Below are 18,807 nucleotides of genomic sequence, written 5' to 3' on the forward strand. Positions count from 1 at the left end.
TCTTCTTTCTTCGTAACAAGGTTTTGCTTTCATGCTCTTTCAAGATATTATATTAGCTTCCAATTAACAATAATATCTCTATCAACAATAGTAATGTCAACAAAATCAATGTGTTCCTTAATCAACTGCTGGTAAAATGATATCAAAACTCTTCAACTTATTGCTACAGGATATTTCCCTAGATCAGTCATCTTCCCTCTCTTATCAAAAGCTTCTTTGTTTTTCTGTCAAACTTCAAGTCATAGTGTAACCATCCAAGATCTTATAGCTCCCTCTTTCTTTCTAATGTAGGTGAACTTATTCCCTTTCATGTTTCTTACTTCAAACAACTTTCTCCCTTTTCAAAATCTTCGTGCTTTGCAACGTTCTTTCAATTCCTTCATCTGTTAGTCAAGTTTAAATAGTTCTTGTCTTAACGTGCAAGCTTTATTAGGATACCATGAAGAACAAAAGGCAAAGTACAAAGACAATCGCATTAGTAGTAATCAAGAAGATATACAGTGCTTATCTTTTGAAAAAGGTTAGCTCCTTCTTAATCGTGGACCTTATTCCTCTTTTGACTTTACATGTTCTCCATTATTGCCTTTACGATATTATATTTTAACTACTTTGGGTTTCTTCAAAATATATGTTTACACTAAATTCAAACTTCTTATTCAATTTTGTCCATACACTTCTACAACCATGTCTTCATATGGTCTTCAAATTGGTCTCAATCCTTTGTCCTTCAAGCTAGGCTACAAACCATAGAGATGAATCCTAGAAGGATTCAATCTTCAAGATGTCTTATGTACTTTCTGATCACAAGATGTCATATTTCTTTTAGTTGTTGGTAATGTCTTGGCTTCTTGGATAGGTCAGATTCATTGATGTAGTAGGTCCTTATTTTATGTATTGGAAGGGAGGTAATGTAGTTGATTCTCGTACGTGTGCCTCTGGGATGGGCTTCATTCATATGCCTTTATAGTTTCAATCCCTTCCATTATGTTAAAGGGCTATCTTTCATGAAGATTTGTAACGAGGTCAATTTCTTTTATTTCATCCTTCATCTTCATGACATAGTATTTTTCTTTCGTTTCTCTCAAGCTTCCAATGCAACTTGGCATAATACTTCATTCAAGGTGTCATAAAAATAAACTCTGTGTGTCTTTAGATAATAAGCTTCTACTTGAGTGAGGGCTAGTTCTGTGTAATTTCTAAAATTCGTATCATTAGGAACTTTTGAAATTTTTCATGCCACAAAGGCTCGCATAAAGAGAGAGATACTCCACAGACTTAGATGCCACATAGGCATAATGCCACAAAGATTTCAGGACTAGTATTTTATAGTGTTATGAAAAATTCATATACTACAATGTCATAAAATATTTGGATGCCACCATAGAAGTCACAGGTTTAGATCTATTGTGTATGCTTCTTGTCTTTGCTATTGTAAAGTGATGTAGACTATACACATAAAATAATTCTCTCGGTCTCTAAAATTATATGCTTTTATCAAATTTGTTGTCATGTAAATTTTGAATCGCATAGAATTCAAATTTGTTTTTAATGATTGATCATAGATATGAGGTGCTCTTCCAATTTTTGTTTTACTTCATTTTCTACCTTTGTTTTCTCAGAATATATCGATCCTTCTGTAAATATGATTCTCATAAAACCGACCTTCAACCTAGAGCAAGAGCAATCTAGAATAAATGGTTAAGCGGCTTCAAACTTCATTGGGTACTCTCCATCTTCCTCCGTAAATCACAAAGAATATTATAAGCTATAGAAGGCTTGGTTCTCATGAATAGTAAATGCAATTGTGTGGTGTCATCATGAATGCTTGTTCTCGTAGTGTTGAAGAAAAATATAACTAGGTTTGGTATTTGTCAATATAACTTTGATCTTTGTACTTGTCAAGAAAAAGAAATATTATTTTTATAAATTATATGAATGAGTTTCTTGCTCATTCCATAGGTCTAGGAAAGTCAAAGAGTCAAAGTCATGTGCAAAAAGATCTTCTTGAGCATATATGTAAAATTTCTACTAGTCAAGAACAACCCTCCAAGACAAGCACAAAGAACTCTGCCTACAAACCAATGAAGAAAATAATTAAGTTGGCCTCAAAATATATATTAAATAACAGTCATGTCGGCTCAATTAAAGTGACATGTCTAGTCATGAATACAAGTCAGCTTACCTACATGCAAAACACTATATATACCCCGCTGGGGTCACCTTAGAAAATATATTTGTACACCTCTGAAATTTCGTATGGTGCATGAAGCTCTAAAATTTTGGATTCTCTCTAAATTTCAAATAGGTGCGGGAAGTACAGGATCTCGGATGTCTCAGGGATGATTTCAATAAGGAATCTTGGATACCTACAATGTTTTGAAGGACTGCTACAGTATGTATTTCGGAAGTCATTCCACCATATTTTCGGTCGTCTCACAGTCATCACCATAGTAGCATAACAGTCTTGACATACTTGTGAATGGAAGGGTCCTAAAGTATCACTCTTTGTCTCGGCCTACTCTCTAGGTGTCACTAGAGTCTCGACATTGATCTGGAATTTATCCAGGACAAAGAATGAAAGGTATTACAGACTCATGTGCATGGATGTGCCTATGTTACTTATGCAACAGATCGATAAGATTGCTAGAATACATAGACACTGAGGAAATCAGAGAAAACATAACAGTCAAACATGTAAACAAAATAAGTTTAATAAGGAGTTCACCCAATGCTCCTGGGCTACGTCTCCTGGTCTAGCCTTTCAGTGGTGGCCTCTCTATTATGTTTTCAAGCAGAGTTTTTACAACAGTGAGCTCAATTCGAGACTCACTAAACAGAATGGAGTCAGTAGGAATGGAGTGCACAGACTCTCCTTACTGAAACTCGACCTTTGAGGGTCACAGTAGTATGACAGGCCTATGCCGAGGAGTTTGCTTGAACCTCTCAAGCCTTCAATGGAGTACACAGACTCTCTCTGACTCTCTCTGGCTCTATCTGGCTCGATGTTGCCTTCAGGTCAGCTCGGCTTCTACTCTCTGTTTTCTGTTATTAGCTTTCTGCATCTCTTTGTTGTCTGCCTCTATGTGTCACCTCTGTCAGTTCATGGCTTTAAAGCTAGTCTGTTCTTTGATTGCTCGTTTCCGCTTCCCGGCCTTCTGGTTTCCTTTCCTCTGTCCGTTCGAATTCCTCTGCTCTGCGTCATCATCACTGGGTAATGCCTCGCAGGGAGGTGGCCACCTGTTTGCTAACGAACTGGGTGTCAGATTCCCTGAATCATACTCGAATGGTCGTTAAATCTATTTTCTTCAAGATCGCCCACGAACACGAATCGTTTGCCAACTCATCATCCACATCAGACTTCAAATCCCCTGTCATCTTGCTTTTTGACCTGTCAAATCCGATCAGTCATTGGGTCGTATCTCCGCTGTCGATATAGACCCCCCAGATTCTACGGTCATCCTTCATATCGGGTGGACAAGTCGCACAACGTTTACCCATCCAATGCGGGTGGTTTTCTCTCTCTTCCACCGGACACGTGTCGCTCGATGTGTGGCATCAGGCAGGACTCAGTCAAAACTACTTACCGCCTCGAAGCCTTCTGATATCCTACCGGTTTTGGGGAATCCCATGCTATGGAACCGAAACAGTTACTTTTCCGAATTTTATAGTGATTTTGGGTCCGGGCGCTTCGGGGCTTTCCTTCACTAAGGGGGACGCCCTGCGATACGCGATTAGCGCTAATCGCGTATCAAAATCCACCTCTGTTTCTCGAATTAGCCTTCAATTTTGCCAGTTTTGTGCCATTGCGCTTTACCATGGGCCAACGGTCTGCGCGCTTGACCGAGGGTCCTCGTTGCTCTGCTCTGGCCACAACTACAATTGTTATGAGGATTCCTTCTAATAGCTTCGATCTTTTCTAGGACTTGAATCTTTTAGCATAATTTGAAACAGTCATGAAAACTTAGAGAGTGTTCTAGGATCCAATTTGGATCACGACCTTCCCACTGAAAAAGCTTTTGGACCACCAAAAGTTGGTTTTCTTTTAAGCATCAATCAAGTGAGGGTATTGCTTCCTCACTTGCTCAATTTCTATCCATTTCGCACTGCTTGGCTTTGAACCTTTGAGTCCGATCCTGAGGTACTCAACATCCCCTCTGCATGTAGTTCTTACCTTCCTGTCCAAAACTGTATCTTCCTGCAACTCATTAAGATATTTAGGTAACAAATCATCAATAGAAGGCAATTGACTCTACTCTTCGGGATCTTCAATTAATGAAGGTTCAAATGGTCTCAAGCTGTCTGCATTAACAACTGAGTAGATGTGCATGTAAGCTGGTAGATCAAGGCAAAAAGCATTCTCACTAATTTTCTCAAGTATCTTGAAAGGTCCATACCTTATTAGCTTCAGCTTCTTACCTTCACCTTGCATTCGGTCTTTGTTGATATACAACCAGACTTTATCACCAACTTGGAAACTATGCTCCATCCACTGCTTGTCATGCCTTGCCTTGTACTTGGCTTGGCTCTTTTCTAGTTGTTCTTGTACTGCCTGGTGAATCTCTTGGATTTGTTCAATGAACTTGGTTGCCTTGTCCACATCATTGTGTCCATCAACTGCTATTTCTTTACCAAAGACAAAATCCAAGGGAGACCTTGGTTTGAAACCAAAACAGGTCTCAAAATGAGATCTTTGTGTAGAAGAATGTTTAGCTTGGTTGTAAGCATGCTGCACATAACATAAATGTTCATCCCAACGTTTGGGATGCTTGCTGCAACAGCCTCTGAGCAACTGGATCATTGTCATGTTGACCACTTCTATTTGGCCATCTGTTTGCAGATGAAAAGCTGTGCTTTTCTTCAGCCTGGTGTCCATCAATTCCCACAAACTTGACCAAAATTTCCCAACAAATTGGGTATCTCAATTAGATATTATGGAAGTGGGTAATCCAAAATGAACCCATACATGCCGGAAGAACAAATTTGCAGTTTGTTCAGTTGTAATCTGTTTGTTACAAGGTATTAAAATACACATTTTGCTGAACCTATCCATAACAACATATAAATAGTCGTGACCTTTCCTAGATTTAGGCAGTCCTCCAACAAAGTCCATGGAAACACTTTCCCAAGGATGAGAAGGAACTGGTAGTGGAGTGTACATGCTTATTTTTCTATTGTTGGGCTTGATTTTAGCACACATGGTACACCCTCTTACATATCTAGAAACTCTCTCATTCACTTTTGGCCAATAACAAAATCTTTGCAGTTGTGTAACCATTTTACTTACCCCAAAGTGACCTAATCTTAGAGAAGTGTGTGCTTCTCGAATTATCTTTACTCTTTTAGTTTGTGGAATGCATAGCTTCCCACAATGATACAAGAGTTGGTCCTTAATATGATAATCCAATTCTTCTACTTGTTTTCCTTGACTTAAAGTTGCATATACATCTTTAAAATTTATATCTTGAGCATATTGTTCAATGTAGCTCTCATGCAATACTGAATTATGCTTAAGTATAGTAGATGCATTTATAATTGGTCTAGATAACATATCTGCAACTTTATTGTGTATGCCCTTTTTATATCTGATGACTAAATGAAACTGTTGTAGAAAACCCATCCATCTATAGTGTCTTGATTGCTGCAACTTAGTTTGGGAGTGTAGATATTGAAGTGGTTGATGATCAGTATGTATAACTGTCTCTTTGCCCATTAAGTAATGTTTCCACTTTTTCACACTCTATACTAATGCATACAATTCTTTATCATATGTGGGATAGTTAACTACTGCAGAATTAAATGTCTCAGAATGATAACATATGGGTTTACCATGTTGCATCAACACTGCTCCCATGGCATAGTCACTGGCATCTGTTTCAATATCAAATGGTCTTTGAAGATCGGGTAGTGCTAGTACTGGTGCTGTACTAATCTTTTCTTTCAAGGTGTTGAAGGCTTTTTGTTGTTTGCCTCCCCACTAAAACACCTTGCTCAATCCTATTAAAGCATGTAAGGGAGCTGCAATTAAGGAAAAGTTAGAATTAAACTTTCTCCAATATTGTGTTGCTCCTAAGAAGCTTCTAACTTTTGTAGCAGATTTGGGTTTAGGCTAGTTTACAATGACTGCAACCTTAGAGGGATCTATCTTCAATTCACCACCCCCTACTATATGTCCCAAATAATTCAAAGATGTTTTGCCAAATTCACATTTTGAGAGTTTAACATAAAGTTTTTCTCTTTTCAAAACATCCAGTGTCTGCTTAACATGCTTTAAATGTTCTTCCCATGTTTTGCTAAATATAAGAATGTCATCCAGATATACAATAACAAAATCATCAAGAAAAGGTCTGAGTACATCATTCATTACTCTCATGAAAGTAGCAGGAGCATTAGTTAAGCCAAAAGGCATAACCAGCCACTCATACAATCCCTGCTTTGTTTTGAAAGCAGTCTTCCATGCATCTTGCTCTACAACTCTGACCTGATGATAGCCACTATGCAAGTCTAACTTGGAAAAATAAACAACTTCTTTCAATTGATCTAATAGATCATCTATGCGAGGAAGGGGATAACGATTTTTTATCGTTATCTTATTTAGTGCTCGGTAATCAATGCACATTCTCCACGAGCCATCTTTCTTCTTTACCAAAACAATTGGAGACCCACATGGTGATGTGCTAGGTCTGATGAACCCCTTCTCGAGCAGCGCATGTACCTGTTTCTTGATTTCTGCATTCTCTAAAGCGGACAACCTGTACATTCCGATGTTAGGCAATGGAGCATCTTGTTGCAAATTAATATCATGCACTATTTCCTTTTTGGGTGGCAGACCTTTAGGTTCTTGAAACAATACATCATATTCTGAAACAACTTTTTCTAAATCAGCCTGTTGTTTAGCATCACAACCCTCAAGTACATTAGTTTTATCAGGTTTCTTTTCCTTTACAACCATTAGTAAAAATTGTTTGCATGAATTTACAATTCGTTTCATCTGCCCTGAGTTTATGAGAGTATAATTATTCTTGAGCTTATGAGCTCTTACAATATATTTGATTCCATCTTTAACGAGTAGATATTTGCTTTCAGCTCTACAGAAAATAGCTTTTCTATCATACAAGTAAGGACTTCCTAGCCCCTTATGCAAATCTGATGAGGAAACCATCAATCATCTCTTTACTACTTGTGTTTTCTCAAGGAAGATATGGGAGGAGGTCACTGTTCTTCTCAAGGTCAAAGCTTAGTGGGGGCATGATCCATTGGATGTTGCTTGGAGGAAATGGTGGCAATCCTATTCGGAAGGGAATATGAGGAACCTGCCCCTTATTTTCTGTTGGGGAGTTTGGCTTGCCAGGAACAAGAGTCTGTTTCAAGATAAGGATACCCTTTCTTCTGTTATAGCCACTAATATATCAGCCATATATTCTGCCTTGCCTCCACCCGAGGATAAAAAATCCAAAACAAAACAAAAACATATCAATATTCAGGAGGGCATTCCGTGTGGTTACTTTGATGGGGCTTCCCAAAATAATAGAGCTGGAGCCGGTCTATGCATACACATCAATTCGGAACATTCATTAAAAGCTTCTGTTGGGCTGGGTACAGGCACAAACAACTACGCTGAACTATCGGCCTTACGATACCTTTTATGCTGGCTCCATCACAAAAACATCAACTCCATTCAGATTTTTGGAGATTCACTTAATGTCATAAACTGGGTCAATGGAACTGCAAATTGTCAAAACCAGATTTTGAAAACAATTGTTGAAGAAATTTCTTATCTGAAGACATATTTTAACAGGTTTTCAATTTGCCATATATACAGGGATAGGAATGAGGAAGCAGATCAGCTATCTAAGGCTGGTCTACAACAGGATCCGGGCAGTTGGGCAATAGAAGAGACCAGACAGGGGCAGTCTTACAGGACAGATCAGCCTCCATATGCACAGCCTCTTTGATCACAGTTATTATTGCCATTTTTGACAGCACATATCTCAGATATTGTTATCTGTTTATATTATTGTATATATCTTCCTTTACAGACTTATTATCCGGCATATAGCATACAGTTAACAGACTCACTTCATTTCTTTTGTTTATATTATCACATGGTTTCAGACATTTACTATTTTTGATATTGTATGGGGTTGTTTATCCTTTGTAGAAGGTGACCCCAGGTTTCTTATGTCACGATGTATACTGACTTTGCATCCTCCCGGGAGGAAGACTCTTACCGGTTTTTTACAACAGCAGAATAGCTCCCTATGGGTTGAGCAGATTGGGATCTTTTGAGCCACTGCATGGCTTAAGATCAATTTGTATAAAAAAAAATTATAGTCATTAATAAAAAGTTTTGCTTTTTTCCTCGGAAAAAAGTAAGGACTTCCTAAAACAATTCCAACCTAATGGATATGGTTTCTTGTGAGGTGTGGTTAGTAATCCCAACTTCTTTACAATTGCTTCAGAAATTAAATTTACTTATGAGCCACTATCAAACAAAGTATCAATCTTTTGATGATTGGAAATAACTCGAATATGAAAAAGCTCACATCTTTTTCTCTCATTTTCTTCATTATCAGTAGATTGTGCAGAATTACTAGTAGATGCTTCAGAATTTTTGCCTTTTATACCTATAGCTGTGATTGTTGCTTCATCTCCTGAGTCTGACCCCAAATCCTTTTAAATAGCTGCAGCAGTCTTCTTCTTCTTGCCCTCGAACTTCTTAGGTTTTAGCTCCGGGTGCAAAATCCAGCAGTGTTCATCATCATGCCCATCCTTCTTACAGTGAGTGCATGAGGACTTGCTCTTCTATACAGTGTTTGTCTTCCTCTCTTTCCATTTTTGTTTTCTTTTCTTCTTATTTTTGCTTGCAGTGGGTTGGGATGATCCCCCAACTTCTAGGTTCCCATTCTTATGTCTAGCTTCTAGATGCCTAGCCTGAACGGATACCTCATCTATGCTAGTGGGATTAAACATGAGGATAGTGTGCCTTATGTAGCTGTGTAGACCACCTATATCCTTCAAAAGAGTCTCAGGTGAGTCTAAAGAAATTCCCAGAATCAAAGCTCTTTTCCTAAATTCTTGGGTTTAACCTTGTACACTTTGCCCTTTTAGTTGTCGAAGAGTTTGCCAACTCATCATGGCTTGCTGCATGTAGGATAGTGGATAGAATTGCTTTTTAATTACAGAAACAAAGTCACACTAGACAGAAAGAATCTTACCATGTTTCTTCATGTCAGCTTGTGTCCTGCCTTCCCACCATACCAAGGCAGTGCCTCCAAGGCGTAGGCTGGCCAGCTGAATCTTACTCTTGTCTGAGTCAATGCTCTGCACTCTGCAATAAACATCAATCTGTCTGATCCAATTATCCAGCTTCTCTGCATTCAACTCTCCATCATATATTGGTAAATCAAATTTAACCTCTAATTTAATCGAAGATGTCTTATTTTTATTTTCAGGGCTATTAGGAGACGTGAGAAATTTTTCTTCTTTCCCTTGCCTTTAGAGTGGTCATGGAAGAGAGATTCTTCTACTTCTTTGTCTTGTTTGGAGCTTGATGAATCTTCATCTCTATGTTTCTTAAAGTCCCTATACATTTCCTCCACCATGGATCTCAGGGCCATAAAACTATCCATGAACTGGGGGTCTGATTCCAAGGGATTTTCTTCTGACATTTTCCTCTTAGAATAGACTCTTCCAATTTCCGGGTTAGTTTCAGCCAATTCTCCTTCTCCTAATTTAAGCTTTGATCTAGTTAGCATTCAACAACAAAATCCAGCACAAGCTTGTCTAACCTTAGTAACCCTAATGCTCTGATACCACTTGATCTGGAATTTATCCAAGACAAAGAATGAAAGGAATTGCAGACTCATGTGCATGAATGTGCCTATGTTACTTATGCAACGGATTGATAAGATTGCTAGAATACATAGACACTGAGGCAATCAGAGAAAACATAACAGTCAAACATGTAAACAAAACAAGTTTAATAAGGATTTCACCCAATGCTCCTGGGCTACGTCTCCTGGTCCATCCTTTCAGTGGTGGCCTCTCTATTATGTTTTCAAGCAGAGTTTTTACAACAGTGAGCTCAATTCGAGACTCACTAAACAGAATGGAGTCAGTAGGAATGGAGTGCACAAACTCTCCTTATTGAAACTCGACCTCTGAGGGTCACAATAGTATGACAAGCCTATGCCGAGGAGTTTGCTTGAACCTCTCAAGCCTTCAATGGAGTACACAGACTCTCTCTGACTCTCTCTAGCTCTGTCTGGCTCGATGTTGCCTTCAGGTTAGCTCGGCTTCTACTCTCTGTTCTCTGCTATTAGCTTTTTGCGTCTCTTCGTTGTCTACCTCTATGTGTCGCCTCTGTCAGTTCATGGCTTTAAAGCCAATCTGTTCTTTGGCTGCTCGTTTCCGCTTCTCGGCCTTCTAGTTTCCTTTCCTCTGTCCGTTCTAATTCCTCTACTCTACGTCATCATCACAGGGTCACGCCTCGCAAGGAGGTGGCCACCTGTTTGCTAACGAATTGGGTGTTAGATTCCCTGAATCATATTCGAATGGCCGTTAAATCTGTTTGCTTCAAGATTGCCTGCAAACACGAATCGTTTGCCAACTCATCATCCACGTTGGACTTCAAATCCCCTGTCATCTTTCTTTTTGACCTGTCAAATCCGGTCAGTCATCGGGACATATCTCCGCCGTCAATCTGGACCCCCTAGATCCTACAGTCATCCTTCATATCAGGCGGACAAGTCGCACGACGTTTACCCATCCGATGTGGGCGGTTTTCTCTCTCTTCCGCCAGACGCATGTCACTCGATGTGTGGCATCGAGCGGGACTCAGTCAAAACTGCTTACTGCCTCGAAGCCTTCCAATATCCTACCGGTTTTGGGGAATCCTGCACTACGGAACCGAAACAGTTACTTTTTCGAATTTTATAGCGATTTTGGGTCCATGTGCTTCATGGCTTTCCTTCACTGAGGGGGACGCCCTGTGATACGTGATTAGCGCTAATCGCGTATCAGGATCCACCTTTGTTTCCCGAATTAGCCTCTAGTTTTGCCAGTTTTGTGCCATTGCGCTTTACCATGGGCCAACGATCTGCGCACTTAACCGAGGGTCCTCGTTGCTTCGCTCTGGCCACAACTACAATTGTTATGAGGATTCCTTCTGATAGCTTCAATATTTTCTAGGACTTGAATCTTTTAGCATAATTTGAAACAGTCATGAAAACTTAGAGAGTGTTCTAGGATCCAATTCGGATCAGACATACTTACCAAGTGATCTCATTCCAACATTCTAGACACAGTCAAGATCAAGGTGAAGTAGCAATGATGGTCTTGGTCGTGATCACTATCTCGTAGCAGCTCACATGCAAGTATAAAAGACCTCGTTGATATGGTAATCTAGGTGGAAGTATAAGAAATGGTGCAACTACAAGAACCTTTGTGGCACTATGATGATGATCTTAGTGAAGCAGCAATAATGATCATGATGATCTCTACATTAAGAAGAGGATTGATATCTTGGTCTTGGAGTGGCCTAGTAGGTCAAGTGTCAAGGTCTTGGTATTAGTTAATTGGAATCTTTATAAGAAGAATTGTGTGCGAGTTTTCCTCTCCAAGAGGGAAAGGTTTTGGCCCTGGAAGAAATCCAACATCTTGTGTTATTGTCTCTTTGTTTTGGTACTAGTTTGATGAAGCAAACACACACACAAATAATAAGAAGAATATCAAGCTAAGATAAAATTGTAAAAGCACTTCACAAATTGTTATCATGCTAAGAAGAATCACTCTAAGGTTCTTCAACACATAGCTTGGTCTAGAGATTAGCTTCAAAGAGACATAGGATTTATTATTTTAGTCTTAGTCTAAACTCCTTTAGGATTCAGCCTACAAACCTTTTGGACAAATGCTTCATACTAGAGTCTCAAACAAGGGTATATACTTTACATTGCAGACATAGAGTATAGAGGAGAACTTACTTGTAAATGAGGAGGAATTGTCAAGAGTATTGATTATGCTTCCAAGAATGTCCTTGATTGATGGCTGCTACAAGGATGATGATGATCTTCAAGTCTTCTTCTTTAGCCTTTAATAGAAAGAGATATAACTGCTGCAAATAATGTCCTCAAAAGTAGCTACTACAGGTGTGTCTTGAAAGTGAGATGATTGTTGGGTGCAAATTTTAAGCATATCTTAGACACCTTGTTCCCCATTTTTTTATCATTCTCTCTCTATAAGCCTATGAGCTTTATATCCCAATTACCATTTTCCCTGGTTATAAGAGCAATCCTTTCTCAACATATTATTTTTTCCTTCTTTTGTTAAATATCGAATGAAGTGATGTATTTTTGAGATGGCTAACCAATGTAATTGTGGAAGAAATTTTTTGGTTATTTTTCTTTCAAGTGTTGCCTACAACTAAGGACTAAGGATGAGCAGGTATTGTTGTTACAGTCTGAAGTTTTGTTGTTACACCTCAAGTTGTTGTTATATCTTGAGTTGTTGTTACACCTTGAGTTGTCGTTACACCATAACTGCCAAAGACCGTAATTTTTGTCTTCAAAGACAGTTGTCAAGAATCATGAATATGGACGGTCAAAGGATCTCATTGGTTATGATTGTGGAGATGGTGTAACTTGAATTGGTCTTTTATTGGAAAATTGTTTGTAACACTTTCTATTTTTCTCTTAATATTGATCAACATGAGAATCGTGAGATTCTCATGACTGATCTGTTCCCTAATTTTTGGGGTTTGTAAACTTTATAAAAAGGTTTGGTTCCATGAAAATGGAACAGAAACATAGGAACAACATCGACATTTTGATCTTGTAATTTTCAGTCATTTTAATACATAACACTTCTAATGATGTTCATATTGATCTCGTGTTGAGCTTTTAACTAGTTTCCATTTCATCCCTGCACCCTGCTAGAGAGGAAGGACCCTCCTCTTTAGCAGGGATTACAATGGTAGTAGATTAGATGTTTGGTTTATCTTTATTTTAAGTGTGAATTCATTAATGTTGTTGTATGAATTGTAGTAGTGATGCACTTCTATTTTCATATTCATTATATGTTATTACATAGGATTGGTTAGAACTATAATATTTAATCAGTTGATACAGTTTTACTAATGATGTGTGGTGCACCTATCTATGTGTGCTTACTAATGAGAGGAATCACTCCATAGATCTACCCAACTACCATGATAAAATAATATCATAATGCATCATGATTATTATGTCACTACTAGTGACCTCTAGTGGTTGTGTTGGGCCAATTTTCCCTTCCTTACCATTTGATGTTCGTCATTTTCTATAATCGAATTTAGTTTCAAATAGATTTTTGAGAGCTGACATAGGCGCAGGGCCAGGGCTACAAAGTCGAAGGTCATAATTTAGCTCTTAAGGCTTATGGTTCAAAAGTATTTATTTGCATGGTTTTGAAGGGAATTAAGTTATGGTGTCAACAAAAAGCATGAAAACAAAAAGGACATCCTAATCACCACACCTGTCCAGGGCCTCGATTTCCTCGATTTCTTGCCTATGCGTTGATTTCCTTGATTTCCCAAGCTTAGAATACTTGTACACAATCATCTGAAGATTAAAAGAAAAGCATGCATTGGCCACAATGCAACCCTCTATTGTATTTTCATAATCATCACTGAGGTGAGCAAAGAGGTCATTACAAACCCACTCAACATCAATTTACAAACCCACTCGTGACAACCAATACAACATGGAGTGACCAATATTTTATTATCTCGATAGGCACCATATTGTGGGGTTCTTGATGGTTACATTGTTGAGATTCGTCATCCTCAACAAGTGTCACGAAAATCTCAATAGCGTCCCGTGCTTATTTTCTCATTCTCGTCCTCCGCAGTAATCAATGTCCCAGGCATCCAAAGAACAAGCATGATGGCATGATGGTAAGCTCTTCCAGTGTCCAGAATATGATGCAGTTGCAGGAATTGCATGGACGGGTTTCTATAGTGACTACCTCACCATCATTGATTGCAACTTGTAATGGAAGGAATCACAGTAAAATGGAGTCCACAATAGGGGCATTGGTCTTCATGAACTCTCTGATGGATGAATTGGGTTTACCATTAGACAACATTACAACAGAAGCACTTTGTACACTTCCATTTTCATTAGAAGTTGTCAGTGGATGACCTTCTTCTGCAGAGGCAGTGTGAAGACCACCTTCTTCTGGAGTCTGAAGATCATATTCTTGTCTAAAATAAGATAAGTTAATGCCAAGACGATGTCAAAGTTGTGTGAAGAACTCAACCATCTTCTGGATGCCCAGTCGATGTCATAGCCATCTTTTGGAGACGACTTCTTATGTGGAAGCAGTCTGTCGACCTTTTGTACATGTAATCAGTCCATTTCCATCTTTAATCCCATTTATGGTCTTGAGTTTGGTACTTACTAGAATGTCCAGGGCATCCCTGGCACCTATCTCTAGATCCAACCTTCCTCTTATCAAACTTGTAATTAAAACTGTTAATTCCTTGAACAAGAATATCAACAAATTCGTTGACACCTTCGCTTATGTTTGTGCTCTGCTTCTTCCTCCTCTCGAGGGGATGAATCTCTACTCTCATGATTTAGTGGGAAGTTCAAGGTTCGAGCCCTGGATCTTTGGTCGTGGATTCTGTGTGCAAGGTTCAATCTCAAGTACCAGTAGCACAAGAAGGACAATGCATGGAAAGAATGGTTATGCAGTCAGAGACACTTGTCTATTTAACACTTACACTTACGAAGACGTTGGTTATTGGGATAACAAATACCTTCAAGAAGTTGGGCCTTTTCACTGGTACCAGTGCTACTCTAAATTCAAACCCTACATAAATAAACATATTCCTAAAACCTCTTGTATTCTTATGGTTGGTTGTGGAAATGCAGTGAGTAACAATTGCAGCTCGCTCGATTCCTTTCTTATAGTTGCTACTTTTATATTTTGTAAGGTGGGGAAGGAATGTATGGAGGTCCTAAATTGTGGGGGCCTTGCAGCTTGTTGCAGCAGGAATTTTTGTTTGGCAGCAAAATGCCTTCTTTGGTTTGGTACAAAGGGTTGTTAGAGAGCATTTGGTCCCGATCCAATCATGCACATCTTTGGTTCAGCGCCTGCTATATGTCACAGGAAGCATGCTCCGTTTATATTGTGATTCCAAGGCCCACTGTGCCTCCCCAGCCCCTAAAATACCCCGTAAAGTCATCTTTTGCGGGTCTTGCAATACACAGTTTGTGAATTTTGTGCAATCCATCTATATCTTGCCACATAAATATGTGATACATATATGCAGCCACCTATTCCATTACACATTCCATATACAACTCCAAAGGAGCTTAATCTGCTGCAATAGAAATATTTATCCATATTTTCTTTCCTGCAAGCATTCCCTTCCCACATTATAGACTAGTTGTGCTCTCTTATTCTCCTTTCCTGTTATGCCACCAAAAGCCCATGGAATGGTTCCAGCTGAAAGAAAATGCATGATCAACAGTAGAGAAAATAAATAATTTATGAGAACCCAATTTTTCCGTTACACAGAATTGTAACCTTAGTTGCTTGTTGTTCCAATGTTCTTGCTGCCACTGCTGCCCCAAAAACACAATTCCCAATGGAGCAGTAGCCACTGCAATCGATCACAGAGTGGGTTGTCCCAATGCTATTGCTTAATGCTTCCACCAACCATCGCCCCTAAGAACTTGTCCCCAAAACTTTGATCTGCCCAACCTTTGTTCTCAAAAGTCTCGTACTTTAATTCCACATTTTCCTCAGCTTCTGAAACACAATTTCCATCCATAATTCCAGAGAAGAAGTTGTTGTTTTTGGATTATTAAAAAGAAAACCTGCACAACAAACATCAAAAACAGTGTGTGAATAGGTTCTATGTGCATCCAAGACGCTGACGGAATCCACCTCTGATATAAATTCACATTCCATGATTAGTATCTGACTCAACCACTCTTCATGATTTTCATTCACAATGCTCGAAGACAAAACCTGAAGCAGTCTGAAGGAGAAAATTTGTACTTCAAGAAGAAAATTTTGAGAACAATAACAAACCTTCAAAACCAAAAGCCAAATGAAATTGAGAATCCTTACACAGTAATGCCTAAATAAGGTTGTCTGCATTGATCCTCAAGTATTGCAACATCCCTTCTAAATTCTCTTCAAGAAGTTTGACACGGTTTACATCCAAAATTCCAGAGAGGTAACCCTTGATTATGGGATTATTAAAAAGAGAACCTGCACAGCAAGCATTAGAAACAGTGTGTGAATAGGTTCTATGTGCATCCAGGATGCTGACAGAACCCACCTCTGAAATAAATTCGCATATCCATGATTAGTATCTGACTCAACCACTCTTCATGATTTTCAATCACAATGCTAGAAGACAAGCCCTGAAGCAGTTCTGAAGAAAGGCCTGATAAGTCTACAATATTACTATATTCATGCTGACACATAACTGACAGACAAGTGTCTAAGGACATCTTGAATCTCAAAATTTTCATCATCTATAATGTCACACTCATTTTGTGTATGTTCTACTGTAGACTGCTCATATATATATGCTTAATATCTGACTCAACCACTCACACTTGGGCTTAATATTAGACATATTATCAGAGCATATGAATGAACGAAAATGTTGCTTATGGTGCAATTCCCTTACCAACTATAAAACACCAATGGCACTCATACCAGTGCAAGGTGCAAAGAAAAATCCAATTTTGGCCAGACCCTTATGAAGTGATGAACTTAACAAATTTGATGACTTGCCTTGAAAAGCATATGAAAACTCCTCTTGTCCTGTCTGAGTCGAATTATGGACAACATTCATGAAGCTTGTTTCACTAGATGTCATGTAATTCTTGGCAGAGATATCTGCACAGGAAAGATGCTCCTCTCCTAACATCTGATGTCCAAAGGAACCTGATGTAAACCCAGATTTACACAACACATTCTTTTTATTATCTTTGACTTCCGATTCAGATAAAGATATTTTTCCTCTTCCATTATTACTATTCACTTTGCTGCATCCTATACCCGAATTTTGGTATTTAATATCCCCTTGGTTCTTGCAAAAGGGGATTCCTTGAGAGAAGCAAGAGGCCAGTTCTTTCGAGCAATCTGACTAGGTGGCAAAAGAGGAAAAATTCCTCTTTCCTTTACTTTTTCACAAGGACTCACAGGTTCCAAATAAATTAAATTTTGTTCAGCATAATTCCCCTTGATATTTTCTGCACATTTTTGCAAGCATAATCTTCCACGCAATGACTCATCCTCCATTGAGTTTATTGTGATTTGGTCTAGATTTAATGCTGACAGATTGTTGTCTGACCTCCAACCAAAATCGATGCAAGCAAGAAGACCATCATTCCATATTGAATCTACTCCATTATTACCATTTGGTTGTCCATAATCTTGAATACAACAATCCTTTAATCGTTGAACTTGATTCCCTGTCATCCAAACATTCAAATCAAATTTGCATCAAGTTGGCCCAGAGTCATATACAGAGAAAACATAAACATTACCTTCCAACTCCTGAAGAGTGGTTGAATTTCCAAAGTTGAAATTTGTTGCTTTATCCAGTGGCACTGTTTTCTATGTTTTCTATTCCAATAAGTTGATCATTACTCCAGTTTAGGTAGCAAAAAACTCCGAAGGCATACCAGCTACAAATCACACTTGTGAGAGACTTAAAAATTTATTTAGTGCTAATGTTGGCTACAACTAGAAAAAATAATACATGTGCATTAAGAGTATTAGAGTATTGAGAATTGAATAGAGACAAACACCAAATTGTTTCAAAATGCATAAACATATCATGAAATTGCGTGTATGCAGATATTTCGAGATCAATGTCTTCAGAAGTTGCCCCTTCCTCGTTATTCCTACTGTTTGCCCAAAATCTAAATCAAGATGCCCGTGTCCAGACAGAAAAGATGTGATCTAACCCTTTCAGTCTCACACAAGAGTCTACCAGCAATTATATAGCAAAAATTACCATTCCCTATATAACCTGGCCTCAAAACCGTGGGAAGGAAATGTAGAAGCTCCATTGGGAAGTTCTGGGTAGATTCAACATTAATATCAGCCAATCACATTAGATCGAATCAGGTTTTTTCATTAAAATTTCCATGCAGTTAACTTACGTAGTTGACCAAGGGCATAAGCAAAAGCAGATATGTAGAAAACATTTTAATGGGTCCAAAGAATAATGGAATTACTTAAATTTGTCCATCATTCAGGTCACATATAGCCACTATACTGTACAGTTCCATAAGTCATGCGTGGCACTTCAAAGACAATTGCAATATTTTAGGGCAACAGATTTTCTAGAACGTTGACTAGTTCTTGTAACTGTTGACAAAGCATAATAGCCCACAGTTATCAACAACTAGCCAATGTAAAGGATGCTGGGAAGTGTACATCAACTCGAAGAAGAGCAAAATATGCTCACTATTGAGCTTGAAAATCACTAAATTTGGCATCTAGTAAATCTCAAAACTTTGTTATGTTAAATTGATTGCATATATTTTTTGGTCTCATACGCATAAATCAGTGCATTGTTTGTCAACTCCATAAGATCAATGGCACAACATTATGTGTACCAACTTCCACTTTTTAAACACAGTCATAGCCTCTGTATACTATCACATATTGACCCATGTTCCAAGAGATCAACTAGTACACTACGCATTTTTTCAAGAGACACTGGTTTCAATAACACACCATCCATTCCAACCTTTATGCACTTTTCCTTGGTTGCTTTGTCAGTATTTC

This window comes from Pinus tabuliformis, chromosome 2_2, assembly GCF_031772625.1.
Source record: "Pinus tabuliformis cultivar Carrire ecotype Pingquan chromosome 2_2, CPIR1, whole genome shotgun sequence".
NCBI classification, from domain to species: domain Eukaryota; kingdom Viridiplantae; phylum Streptophyta; class Pinopsida; order Pinales; family Pinaceae; genus Pinus; species Pinus tabuliformis.